The following is a 15,230-nucleotide window of genomic DNA, read 5'->3' on the forward strand; positions in this document are numbered from 1 at the left end:
ATACTCACGGACTGGTCGAACCAGTTTTTTGTAGGCTGCTTCTTTCTTTGATGAACTGCATCTCTTGAGAATCCTTTCGAATAATCACTGTCTGATACCTGCTTTTTTTCGTATGGGAAGTAGCTCATTGTGCATACTCAAATATATATTTTATCCAAGTAACGGGCTTCCAGTATTTGTTCTGCAATTCTATAATCACACAGTATAGTCTCTCTCTGTCTATGTATTTGCAATACGCTACATTTTTGTTTATGTTCAGGTTCAGTTGCCATTTCCTGCACCAAGCGGCTATCCACTGCAGATCTTCCCGCATTCCGCTACCATTTTCCACCTCCGCGACTTCTCTGTATACAATAGCATCATCCGCGAAAAGCCTCATGGAGATTCAGACCTTATCTACTAGGTCATTTGCAAGTGCTGTGAAAAGTAATGGTCCTATAGCGCTCCCTTGGGGCACGCCTGAAGTTACTTTTACGTCTGAATACATCTGTCTGTTGACAATGACATGCTGCGTTCTGCTTGCAAAAAGCTCTTCAACCCAGTCACACAGTTGGTCTGGTATTTCATACGCTCGTATTTTGTTCACTAGGCGGACGTGTAGTATTGCCTCGTGTAACTCCCGGAAGTCAAGGAGCACGGCCTGTACCTAATGCGTTCTGGGTGTAGGGGACGAACGGAGAGAGCTGAATTTCAAACGATCGTTGTTTTCGGAGCCAATGCTGGTTCGGTCTCCAGAAACGTCATAGCAGGCGGGCATAGAACACGTTTCAAAATTCTACGACAGACCAATGCAGACATACACGCCTATAGCTTTGTGCGTCTATTCGGTGCCCCTTCATGAAAACAGGAATGACCTGTGCTTTTTTTCCAATCTTTAGGAAGGCTTCTTTCCACCAGAGACCTTCGAGACAGAGCTACTAGAACAGGGGCAAGTTTTTTTTTTAGCGTACTCTGCGTAGAGTCGATCTGGTATCCCGTCATGTCCAGAGGTTTTTCCTCTGTTGAGCGATTTCAGTCACTTTTCTGTCGCTCGTGTAAGCACTCTCGCATTTCCGTCAGTGTCAAGGAAATTTTTAATTAGCAGTATTTGAAATATTTAGATACAAATTATAACTAAAAGGAGGTAAAATGACTAGGAACGTACTTTTATATAAGAACAGGTCTCTAATGCCGAACTTTGTTTCTGCCTATATACGTGCGTAACCAGCATTACAAGCTCAATGTTCTTGCCTATATATGTACTTGGCCATCATTGTTAGCTCAGTACTGTTCCGATCACTATTCCCATTCCTGTTCAAATTCCTGTCCTGTTATTTCTGTTATTACTGCAGCTGCGATTGCTACTACTGTGAGTCGTATAGAGTGAAGTACTGAAAATATTCCAAGCTATTTTAAAAAGTGTACCGATCATTTACGAAAGTATTACCTTCGCCAAGTCGGCGTAATTTTCATCATGCAAAGAACCAGTTTCAGACACTTGAATTTATTGAATGAGAGAGAAAGACAGACACTTTACTGATTAGAACTGAAGATATGCAATATTTAACGTTTAATAAAATTATCAAGTAAAAGTTAGAAGGTGAAATTAACTGCATTTTAGTGCCAATATTTACAAAAGTTGACGGTACCGATATCGTGATTCAAATGTTAGAGTAAAATTTCTGTACTGCATACTGTTAGAGTCTGTGGTCGGACATAAACTTTGGGCTAACTGGAACATTTTGATAACTTGTTAATTAATATTTATTGGCCTACCCAAAGCAAAAAACACAATAAACTACTTTGCAAATCTATAATTAAAGATCAGAATAAATAGTGTAGGCTAGACAATTACGGCGACGCAGCTTGTTCTGTACCATTTGTAATAAACAGTTCATTATCATCTCACGCAATGACTATAAACTATTTAAATTAAATTTAGAAGAACTATGTCTTTTAGATACGAGGTGCTGGTTCTTACTCTCTGTTCCCGTAAGCGACCACAGTATAAGAACTGAACTGAAGCTTCGTCGTCGTGTTATTCAAATAAAACGAAATAAGCGCTTGCATGCTCGTGGTCGTGCGGTAGCGTTCTCGCTTCCCACGCCCGGTATCCCGGGTTCGATTTCCGGCGGGGTTAGGGATTTTCTCTGCCTCGTGATGACTGGGTGTTGTGTGCTGTCCTTAGGTTAGTTAGGTTTAAGTAGTTCTAAGTTCTAGAGGACTGATGACCAGAGAAGTTAAGTCCCAAAGTGCTCAGACCCATCTGAACCATTTTTTGAGAACTTGCATATTCAGGCCACACTACGTACGATTTACGTCGAGATCTACACGCACGACGATGTCAAAGCCCAAGAGAATCACATATTGGAGCATCTACAGTCAAGACAAGTCCACGACAACCCAGCAGCAGCTTCGCTTGGTCACTTATTTCCATGTTTGTCATTTTGTCCTCTGTGTGACGATTTAAAGGAGGAACTACAGTGCGATCTTCCTCTGTGGAACTGTTTTGCAAAAGTTTATTATTTCGGCCTTTTCTGTGTCATTGTCAGACTGAAAGTCATTATCGTCACAGAACGCCTGGACAGATGTCTTCGACTCGTGTACTGATTTAAAGTGAGACCAGAACTTCTCACGATTTTATGTCAAGTTGGTAGATAGAGTTTTGCTTTCGTATTCGTTGAACGCTTAACGCGTATACCTCCATATTTCAGCTTCGGCTTCGTTAAGTTTTTGTCTACAAAACTTCGTCTACGTTTAAATTTGCAGTGAAGCTCTATTTGCTTTCGCAGCAGCTCTCTAACACAGTTGTCAAACCACGGTGGGTCTTTTGGTTCAAATGGTTCAAATGGCTCTGAGCACTACGGGACTTAACATCTGGGGTCATTAGTCCCCTAGAACTTAGAACTACTTAAACCTAACTAACCTAAGGACATCACACACATCCATGCCCGAGGCAGGATTCGAACCTGCGACCGAAGCCGTCGCGCGGTTCCAGACTGAAGCGCCTAGAACCACTCGGCCACACCGGCCGGCATGGGTCTTTTCCATCCGTTGCTCCGTACGTACTTGTACACAGCGCATTGTCCGATAGTCTTGAACTTTGTACATTGATACTCAACATTGTCAGTACGGGACATAATTTTTTGCGATGACTTGTCAGGTAGTGTGAGATGACAACGCGATACGACACTACGCGATTATTATAACTATACTCAAAAATATCCACCCCCTCCGCCATGAAATTCATGTTGTGAAACAACGGTTGAGGTTCAAAATGGCTCTGAGCACTATGCGACTTAACTTCTGAGGTCATCAGTCGCCTAGAACTTAGAACTAATTAAACCTAACTAACCTAAGGACATCACACACATCCATGCCCGAGGCAGGATTCGAACCTGCGACCGTAGCGGTCACGCGGTTCCAGACTGAAGCGCCTTTAACCGCACGGCCACTCCGACCGGCGACGGTTGAGCTTTAAGCACATCCCTGTGATGCTATTAAGATCTGAACCCGGTGACCTCTACATTGAACACACAATGCTGATTCCGCATTTAACATTTGACGATGCCACTATGGCTGCAGTACATTAGGATTTTGTTTTTATGAAACAGATCTGATGATGGTCATTAAAGACCGAAACCGGTAATCTGTTATCAAACATAGACGTAAATTAAAGGAAACGTATTACATACACGGGTCACTGTTTTTTCGCGGCGATGTCGCAGCTTGTGACACATATTCCCCATGTGGAATCTTAAGAGGAAGTCGCGCAACGGATATTATTGCTCATGTGAACCTGAGCTGGGGTGGCCCAATTATACATAAATACAGGTATCGTAGATCGCATAGAAATAATGACAAAGGGGCTTGTCACTGAAACACATAGACTTGCCCCCAAACATTGAACAGATAATGCAAGTAATTACAAAATGCACAGAGGTTTAAGTGAATTATTGAATATGCATGGTAATACCTTGAGACTAAGTTATGGAATTGGACAGGGAATCCTAATAATGACGTACAGTTTGCTATGTCCACGTTAACTGCCAATGAATGCTGAATTGATTAACAGATTGAGATGGGCTTTTGCTCGTAAAGCAATCACTATTTAAAAGATGCAGAAAATCCACAATTTTCAAGATATAGAAATTAAATTTTGTACTAAGCTTCATGTGAAATTAACACAGTTACTATTAAGTTCCTTTATCTTTTTGTGCAAGTTCAAAATTTTATGTTCTACAAATAACATATGTAGGTACACTTTTCTCAGAAACTATTCAAGAGATATATACAAAATTTTCCATTTTTAATCTTTTCGCATTTAGTAAGCTTCACTCATGAGTTTTTGAATATATAGAATAAGAGAATTTTTATAATTTTTTAATTATAATTGTGTAAGCACAATACAAAATTGACGCAAAATTCCAAGCACTTTGCCCCGTGTCTCAGCTTTCACTCAGAAAACTTACTCTTGAAACAACATTCATTGGCTTTAGAGAAATAAGTTGACAAATTTTCATAATTGTAGCTTTCATAGATTATGAGGAAAGGGTAAATAAGTTTTAATAAAACATAATTTTCAGGAAATGCAATTTTAAATTCGCCTTAACGTTTTTTGTGATGTCACCTCTTCAGAAGGCCCCAGATTTATGCTCAGGGTCCTCTTTCCCTTTAAGACCTCTCTTCTGGTTTGTGTTTTCTGCCTTCTTTTCTTTGCCAGCTATTAACTGAATTTACAGCTGCAGGGAGGCGCTGTAAATCTATTTTTCTCAGGAGAGTGAAATTCTCTGTGATACCTTCACCCTCTCTACGTTCCCTTGATTAAACACAATAGCTAAATCATAAGTTGCAGTTCAGACAACTGTTGCAATGCCAATGTGGCAAAACAAGAATTGCTGCTCCATAAACAAAGCAGCCGGTTTGTTATTGTTTATACGACATGTAACAGAGTCAAAGATGGCTTCTGTAACCAAAGAGTATGTATCATAGCCTTGTATATGTGCCCCATGCTAGTTTGCTTGAAGGTAATCCAAGGAGTCGTTGTTTACCGAGCAAACATTGAAGTGCTGCTTCAAAAGTGAGAGCGGCAGGAAGCTTGCATCAAACATTTAATTATTTTCAGCCACTTCGAATGTGATTACATAACTGAAACTTTGGAAAATTGTTGTCCATGAGTTCTACTAACAAGAGCACTTGCCCGCAAAAGGCAAAGGTCCCGAGTTCGAGTCTCGGTCTTTAATCTGCCAGGAAGTTTCAAATACAAAATAAACTGAAAACTGGTATTTTTGGTCGATTTCATGAACGACTCCCTTAAGTACTCTTGCGTAAGTACGAGTTAAAATACCAGAGTGCATGATTAATTCAGAAAAGTGAATTCGTAACTCGAAGCAGCTTCGCGTCCACTCCGTCATGTCATGTGCAAATCTTGCACAGGCATAACATTGTTCTAAAACTCTGGCTGAAGTGGTAGTTGAGAGGATGCCAGTTTAGCAAGAATGGTTAAAATGGCTCTGAGATCAATGGGACTTAATATCTGAGGTCATCAGTCCCCTGGAACTTAGAATTACACTACTGGCCATTAAAATTGCTACACCACGAAGATGACGTGCTACAGTCGCGAAATATAACTGACAGGAAGAAGATGCTGTGATATGCAAATGATTAGCTTTTTAGAGCATTCACACAAGGTTGGCGCCGGTGGCGACACCTACAACGTGCTGACATGAGGAAAGTTTCCAACCGATGTCTCATACACAAACAGCAGTTGACCGCCGTTGCCTGGTACAACGTTGTTGTGATGCCTCGTGTAAGGAGGAGAAATGCCTACCATCACGTATCCGAATTTGATAGAGGTCGGATTGTAGCCAATCGCGATTGCGGGTTGTCCTATCGCGACATTTTTGCTCGCGTTGGTCGAGATCCAATGACTGTTATCAGAATATGGAATCGGTGGGTTCAGGAGGGTAATACGGAACGCTGTGCTGGATCGCAACGGCCTCGTATCACCAGCAGTCGGGATGACAGGCATCTTATCCGCATGGCTGTAACGGATCGTGCAGCTACGTCTCGATCCCTGAGTCAACATTTGGGGACGTTTGCAAGACAACAACCATCTGCAGAAACAGTTCGATAACGTTTGCAGTAGCATGGACTATCAGCTCGGAGACCGTGGCTGCGGTTACCCTTGACACTGCATCACAGACAGGAGCGCCTGCGATGGTGTAGTCAACGACGAACCTGGGCGCACGAATGGCAAAACGTCATTTTTTCGGATGAATCCAGGCTCTGTTAACACCATCATGATGGTCGCATTCGTGTCTGGCGACATCGCAGTGAAAGCATATTGGAAGCGTGTATTCGTCATCGCCATACTAGCGTATCACCCGGCGTGATGGTATGGGGTGCCATTGGTTACACGTCCCGGTCACCTCTTTTTCGCATTGGCGACACTTTGAACACTGGACGTTACATTTCAGATGTGTTACGACCCGTGCCACTACCCTTCATTCGATCCCTGCGAAACCCTACATTTCAGCAGGATAATGCACGACCGCATGTTGCAGGTCCTGTACGGGCCTTTCTGGATACAGAAAGTGTTCGACTGCTGCCCTGGCCAGCACATTCTCCAGATCTCTCACCAATTGAAAACCTCTGGTCAATGGTGGCCGAGCAACTGGTTCGTCACAATACGCCAGTCACTACTCTCGATGAACTGTGGTATCGTGTTGAAGTTGCATGGGCAGCTGTACCTGTACACGCCATCTATGCTCTGTTTGACTCAATGCCCAAGCGTATTAAGGCCGTTATTAGGACCAGAGGTGGTTGTTTTGGGTGAAAATGTAATCACATGTCAGCTGTAGTATAATATATTTGTCCAATGAATACCCGTTTATCATCTGCATTTCTTCTTGGTGTAGCAATTTTAATGGCCAGTAATGCACTTCTTTCCTTCTTAGAAATAAAGAGTTCTATTAATTTGCAACTTTTTCGTACAGATCACTTTGAATTGCTGCCACCTGTCATTGCAACTTCTCTCCTTCCTTGTTTGTATTGGTGCTGATTCCCACAGTAGCTGACACAACAAAAAAATGGTTCAAATGGCTCTGAGCACTATGGCACTTAACTGCTGAGGTCATCAGTCCCCTAGAACTTAGAACTACTTAAACCTAACCAACATAAGGACATCAGACACATCCATGCCCGAGGCAGGATTCGAACCTGCGACCGTAGCGGTCGCGCGGTTCCAGACTGTAGCGCCTAGAACCGCTCGGCCACCCCGGACGACGCTGACACAACACATTTCACTCTTGAGAGAAGGGCAGGACGCAGAAATTCACTCTCACTCTGAGTTAGGTTCGACATTTCGGCCAATAACAGCGGCTGCACGTAGGTACTCGCGAGTTTTCATTCTTCTTCTTTTGCGGACGCCTTTGTCCCGCAGTTTTCGCGGGCTCGGCGTGGTTACAATCGGATTTGGCAAGGTTAATTTGAAGGGGTTGCCGGATGGCCTCCCTGCAACCAACTCACGAGTTTTTATTCCCACTGCAAAATTAATTTTTGTTGAACCAATCCTGGCCTTTCCTTACAAAATTTGTGCATCAATCACCGCTTACAACGTTTGAGTCCAGCAGATACCTCTCACTCCGTCTCGTGTATTTCCATGCTCTTGGAGATCCCTATCGTCCTAGAAAGCGTTTTTTTCACTGCGTCTCACAATATCAGTTTACAACTTGCCTGCTGCCTCCTGTTGCGGCCAACACCGGATCGCTATGGCCGTCCCAAAGAGCAACCGTTGCCCAGAACATATCTGTCAGCGATTCTGTTTTTTAGCAAAGGGACAGATTTACGACCCATTTACTATTCTACTTCTATGGCCGTCGCGTTCTCATAGTCAGGCAGTGAACTTAGTTCACAGGGAAATTGCACATAGCTATCACCACTGTATACCGTATTTTACGGACTGTGACACTCAACTATAAGATGCACTTCAATTTTTAAGCAATTTCTTAAAAAATAAAATTTTTACCAGTTTTATTTTTAGCTCGAAAAGCCAGACTAAAAAAGTTCTTAGTTTATAAAACCGAACTGACCTTTAAAATCCCTTCCTCTTCGTCGTCATTGTTATACTCTTCATATATATGATGATCTTCACTGCCCTGAAGTGCGTTACTTATGCTGCACTTCTCGAAACAGTTAATAATAATGTCTTCTCTCATTCTTGACCACGACTGTTTTATCCACTAACACGCTAGTTTGATTATAGGTCGTTTTAAATCTTCCTTCGACGTGAATTCATGCTGAGTTTCATCCATCATCCATTTGTTCCTTTCCTCTCTCATATGAACTTTAAATGGTTTGTTTATTGACAGACCTAGAGGTTGCATTTGTGAAGTAAGTCCCGCCGGAATAACAGCAAGCTCTGTATTTCCCCTGTCTCAATTTCCCCTTGACAGAATTTTTCAAACGACTTCTAAACTTATCCAGCACAAGAAGAGAAATCCTCTTCAATTGAGCACCTTTCCTTGTCTCCTACACTCTGTTCAAATGGTTCAAATAGCTCTGAGCACTATGGGACTTAACGTCGCAGGTCGTCAATCCCCTAGAACCTAGAACTATTTAAACCTAACTAACCTAAGGACATCACACACATCCATGCCCGATGCAGGATTCGAACCTGCGACACTGGCAGTCGCGCGGTTCCGGACTGAAGCGCCTAGAACCGCTCGGCGTCCGCGGCCGGACCCACTCTGTTAATCCACAATTATACACCAGCCTCGTCCATCCAGCCCTTATCATGTAAGTGAACAAAATACCTGGCCGAATTTCAGAAGGTTTTGGCATTGTTTTGTGCTGGAAAATGATCGTTGGATTACGTTTAGTGCCGTAAGTATAACATGAAAGGTCAACATCGTAGTGCGTTTTTCATGTCCACTTGTTTATACGGTTATAGTTTTAGCACATTGCAACAGTTTTGTTATTCGGCACAACAAATATCAAAGGAGTTTCGTCGTCATTCGCTGTTCCACATTGGTTTTCTTTCGATGTTGAATAACAAAGCGATGAAAGGATAATATTTTCTCTTCATACTCTTGTGGCGTTTTCTGAGATATTTCTGCTTTGATTCGCATGCCAAGTTCATAAACCTGTAGCACCAACAACACTCCATGCTTAATTTCTAGTGCAGTACTAGCTTACGAGCGTGTATTTGAATCATTTTTGTGTTAATTCCAACGCCATTTTGATGGTGTCCTTGAATCCATTCAACACGTCATCTTCTAGTTTTGTCCACTTGTATTCAGTCCTCTATTTACACATTCAGTCTCCCTCTTTTTCTTCTGCTCTTCTTTACTAGCCCGCCAGTCGTTGGTTTTTCTGTTGGTGGAGGGCCGAAATGCCGCTCAGCCGCTCTGTATCCATGTTCTTCTCCATACGCTGTTACTTCCAATTTACATCCTGCATCATATGAATACTTTTTATTTTTTCCATTTCGAAACTAATAACTAATAAAAATATTGTACTGGTATTGGCAATACAAATCACTTTCAACTGAAGTTCACAGGTAACGTAGACTGCAATGAGGCATCATATTCTACACCGTGTTCTGGGTTTGTGATGGCGGAGCGGGAAGGAGACAGCGTTAGCAAGGTTGTGAATCCCCACAACTCATTTTCGTCGATCCGGTGCACTGCTGCCTCCACGTAAATCAAATGTTGCGAGGTAGATATAGGCTTCCCGCGGCATCGAATGTATAGCATTTTTAAGACTGGCGGGAATTTTAAATCAAACACCGGATATTTTTTACATAAAGTTAGAGTATAAGGAGCTCTTGAATTTTGGAGGCAATTTTTCCAAGAAAAAAGTGCGTCTTATGGTCTGTAAAATATGGAGAAATGAAACGAAGAAGTAGTTATTAAATTCACGATCGTTGCTGCCTGTTTCTGTTACTTCCAAACTTTCAAGCTTCAGTTGTTATATGAATTGCCTCCATACTCTAATTTGAATAGTCGGTTATTGATCATGATGGCAACGGCCTTGCCGCAGTGGATACACCGGTTCCCGTGAGATCACCGAAGTTAAGCGCTGTCGGGCATGGCCGGTACTTGGATGGGTGACCATCCGGGTCGACATGCGCTGTTGCCATTTTTCGGGGTGCACTCAGCCTCGTGATGCCAATTGAGGATCTACTCGACCGAATAGTAGCGGCTCCAGTCAAAGAAAACCGTCACAACGACAGGGAGAGCGGCGTGCTGACCACACGCCCCTCCTATCTGCATCCCCCACTGAGGATGACACGGCGGTCGGATGGTGCCGATGGACCGTTTGTGGCCTGAAGACGCAGTGGTTTTATTGATCATGTTAGAGAGCAGTTTTGAAAGAACTGTCTCGAACCAATTTTCGCAAGCATACTGATTTTATACGTATTTCCGATGTGAAATGTAAGTTGGATGTATACAGGGTGAGTCACCTGACATTACCGCTGGATATATTTCGTAAACCACATCAAATACTGACGAACCGATTCCACAGACCGAACGTGAGGAGAGGGGCTAGTGTAATTGGTTCATACAAACCATACAAAAATGCACGGAAGTATGTTTTTTAACACAAACCTACGTTTTTTTGAATGGAACCAAGTTAGTTTTGTTAGTACATCTGAACATATAACCAAATACGTAATCAGTGCCGTTTGTTGCATTGTAAAATGATAATTACATCCGGAGATATTGTAACCTAAAGTTCACGCTTGAGTACCACTCCTCCGCTGTTCGATCGTGTGTATCGGAGAGCACCGAATTACGTATGGATCCAAAGGGAGCGGTGATGGACCTTAGGTACAGAAGAGACTGGAACAGCACATTACGTCCACATGCTAACACCTTTTTATTGGTCTTTTTCACTGACGCACATGTACTTTACCATGAGGGTTGAGGTACACGTACACACGTGGTTTCCGTTTTCAATTACTGAGTGGATTAGATTGTGTCCCGACATGTCAGGCCAATAGATGTTCAATGTGGTGGCCATCATTTGCTGCACACAATTGCAATCTCTGGCGTAATGAATGTCGCACACGCCGCAGTACATCTGGTGTAATGTCGCCGCAGGCTGCCACAATACGTTGTTTCATATCCTCTGGGGTTGTAGGCACGTAACAGTACACATTCTCCTTTAATGTACCCCACAGAAAGAAGTCCGGAGGTGTAAGATCAGGAGAACGGGCTGGCCAATTTATGCGTCCTCCACGTCCTATGAAATGCCCGTCGAACGTGTACCTCACCCCTCTTGGTAATGTACATGTGCGTCAGTGAAAAAGACCAATAAAAAGATGTTAGCATGTGGACGTAATGTGCTGTTCCAGTCTCTTCTGTACCTAAGGTCCATCACCGTTCCCTTTGGATCCCTACGTAATTCGGTGCTCTGCGATACACACGATCGAACAGCGGAGGAGTGGTACTCAAGCGTGAACTTTAGGTTACAATATCTCCGGATGTAATTAACATTTTACAATGCAACAAACGGCACTGATTACGTATTTGGTTATATGTTCAGATGTGCTAACAAAACTAACTTGGTTCCATTCAAAAAAACGTAGGTTTGTGTTAAAAAACATACTTACGTGCATTTTTGTATGGTTTGTATGAACCAATTACACTAGCCCCTCTCCTCACGTTCGGTCTGTGGAATCGGTTCGTCAGTATTTGATGTGGTTTACGAAATATATCCAGCGGTAATGTTAGGTGGCTCACCCTGTATGCAGTAGGGAAACTAAGTGTCTCCCCCCCCCCCCTCGCCCCCTCGCCTGTCTGGTCTGTGCGGCACGTCACATAATCCCCCTCACCTCACAGTAGCACTTGCATAACGAAGTCTCAATTATTTGTTAGATGTAATCTTCCCATGCACTTCTCCCTCTGGTACCATGGAAGTTATCTCCGATGGCTCAACACATGCGCTTCTTCTGCCAATATTCTCCACAAGACCCTCTCATCACCGCTTCTTTCGAGGACCTCCTAATTTCTTGTCAATCCATCTAATTTTCAGCAGCCCTCTAAAGCAACGCGTCTCAAAACTCCGGTTCTTTTCTTTTCCAGTTTTTCCGCGGTCCATGCTTCGCTTCTGTACCACGCAATGCTTTGCTCCAAACGCAAATTCTCAAAAATTTCTTCCTCAGATTAAGACTACTGTTTCCTACACCAACATCTGCATACATACTCCGCAACAAGTCATTTTCTTCAATGTTCCACTCGCAAACAAAAAGACAGAGAAACGACTGCCTATATGGCTTCTTACGAGCGATAATTTTTCTTATCTTCGTGGTACACTACTGGAAATTAAAATTACTGCACCACGAAGATGACGTGCTACAGGCGCGAAAGCCGGCCGCGGTGGTCTCGCGGTTAAGGCGCTCAGTCCGGAACCGCGCGACTGCTACAGTCGCAGGTTCGAATCTTGCCTCGGGCATGGATGTGTGTGATGTCCTTAGATTAGTTAGGTTTAAGTAGTTCTAAGTTCTAGGGGACTGATGACCACAGAAGTTAAGTCCCATAGTGCTCAGAGCCATTTGAACCATTTTTGAACAGACGCGAAATTTAACGGACAGGAAGAGGATGCTGTGATATGCAAATCATTAACTTTTCAGAGCATTCACACAACGTTGGCGCCGGTGGCGACACCTACAACGTGCTGACATGAAAAAAGTTTCCAACCGATTTCTCGTACACAAACAGCAGTTGTCCGACGTTGCCTGGTGAAACGCTGTTGTGATGCCTCGTGTAAGGAGGAGAAATGCGTACCATCACGTATCCGACTTTGATAAAAGTCGGATTGTAGCCTATCGCGACATTGCTGCTCGCGTTGGTCGAGATCCAATGACTGTTAGCAAAATATGGAATCGGTGGGTTCAGGAGGGTAATATGGACCGCCGTGCTGGTTCCCAACGGCCTCGTATCACTAGCAATCGAGATGACAGGCAACTTATCCGCATGGCTGTAACGGATCATGCAGCCACGTCTCGATCCCTGAGTTAACAGATGGGGACGTTTGCAAGAGAACAACCATCTGCACGAACAGTTCGACACATATCCAAATGCAGCAGCATGAACTATCAGCTCGGATACCATGGCTGCGGTTACCCTTGACGCTGCATCACAGACAGGAGCGCATGCGATGGTATACTCAACGACGAACCTGGGTGCACGAATGGCAAAAAGTCATTTTTTCAAAGGAATCCATGTTCTGTTTACAGCATCATGGTGGTCGCATCCGTGTTTGGCGACATCGCGGTGAACTCATATTGGAAGTATGTATTCGTCATCGCCATACTGGCGTATCAGCCGGCGTGATGGTATGGGGTGCCATTGGTTACACGTCTCGGTCACCTCTTGTTCGCATTGACGCCACTTCAAACAGTGGACGTTCCTACGAAACCCTTCATTTCAACAGGATAATGCACGACCGCATGTTGCAGGTCCTGAATGGGCCTTTCTGGATACAGAAAATGTTCGACTGCTGCCCTGGCCAGCACGTCCTCCAGGTCTCTCACCAATTGAAAACGTCTGGTCAATGGTGGCCGAGCAACTGGCTCGTCACAATACGCCAGTCACTAGTCTTGATGAACTGTGGTATCGTGTTGAAGGTGCATGGGCAGCTGTACCTGTACACGCCATCTATGCTCTGTTTGACTCAAGGCCGTTATTTCTCAGGATCTATGCACCCAAATTGCGTGAAAATGTAATCACATGTCAGTTCTAGTTAATATATTTGTCCAATGAATACCCGTTTATCATCTGCATATATTCTTGGTGTAGCCATTTTAATGGCCAGTAATGTACTTACATGAAATGTACATCGGCGGCAGGAGAATAGTTGTGCTGTCAGCTAAAAATGTCATTTCTTAAAAAATTTGTCAAAAGCGTTCCGCGAAAAGCTCGCCGTCTTCACTCCAGGCTTTCCCATTTCTCTTCACGAAGCATCTCTGTAATACCTGGTTCAAATGGCTCCAAGCACTATGGTACTTAACATCTGAGGTCATCAGTCCCCTAGACTTAGAATTAGTTATGCCTAACTAACCTAAGGACATCACACATATCCATGCCCGAGGCAGGATTCGAACCTGCGGCCGTAGCAGCAGCGTTGTTCAGGAGTGAAGCGCCTAGAACTGCTCTGTCACAGCGGCCGGCTGTAATACCTGCTTATTGATCGAACCTACTGGTAACTAATGTAGCAGACCATCTCTGAATTCTTTCGATGTCTTCCCTTCCTGGTGGAGATCCCAAAGACTTGTGCAGTACTCACGAATGGGTCGCTCCAGGTTTTATAGGCTGTGTTCCTTACAAATGAACCACACTTTCCTAAAATTCTCACAAAAAGAGAATTCGATCATTCGCCTTCCCTACAGCCGTCCTTATCAGCTCATTCCATTTCATACTGCTTTGCAATGTGACTCCTGGATATTTGATGATAATGATGATGATGTCTGGTTTGTGGGGCGCTCAAGTGCGCGGTTGTCAGCTACCGTACAAATTCCCAATCTTTACTCAGCCCAATCTCGCCACTTTGATGACGAAATGATGAGGGCAACACAAACATCCAATCCCCGGGGGGAGGGGGGGGGGGGGGGAGACAACACCAAACCCGGCCGGGAATCGAACCCGGGACCCCGTGATCCAGAGGCAGCTCCTAGATATTTGATCGAGATGACTGTGTCAAGCAGTACACGACTTATGCTGTATTTGAACGTAACGGGTTTGTTTTTCCTATTGCCTTTCATAAACTTACATTTTTTCTACATTTAGAGCAAGCTGCCATTCATCACACCGCCTAGAAATTTTGTCCAAGTCATGTTGTATCCTCCTACAGTCACTCAACGATACCATCCCGTACACCAGAGCAAACAACCGAAAGTTGCTGGTCACACTGTCTACCACATCGTTTATGTTTATAGAGAATAAAAACGATTATATGGTACTTTCCTGGGGCACTCCTGACGATACGCTTGTTTCCGATGATAAAGTGTCCGGCAGGTAGCAGATCAAGTTTTAAATCTAGCTTAAAATCATTTCTTTTGGACAACTCCTTCTATTCCATGGACGAGTTTCTGTTTCAGAAATGGTAAAAAAAAAATTGCACCTCTAAATGTAGTTCGATGTGGTAGACGTAAAAAAAATTCAGTAACATTAATATTAGCACTATTCATGTGTGTATATAGATCTTGCAATCTGACTTGTTCCACATCAAATCGATAAACTAAT

At 43.6% G+C, this 15,230-nt stretch overlaps 1 pseudogene; it reads left to right on the plus strand.

Annotated features, from left to right (window-relative positions):
• The first annotated feature begins 10,004 nt into the window (after window positions 1–10,004).
• On the plus strand, window positions 10,005–10,122 carry LOC124551596 (annotated as a pseudogene).
• The last annotated feature ends 5,108 nt before the right edge of the window (window positions 10,123–15,230 follow it).

Source organism: Schistocerca americana, chromosome 9, assembly GCF_021461395.2.
Source record: "Schistocerca americana isolate TAMUIC-IGC-003095 chromosome 9, iqSchAmer2.1, whole genome shotgun sequence".
Taxonomy (NCBI): domain Eukaryota; kingdom Metazoa; phylum Arthropoda; class Insecta; order Orthoptera; family Acrididae; genus Schistocerca; species Schistocerca americana.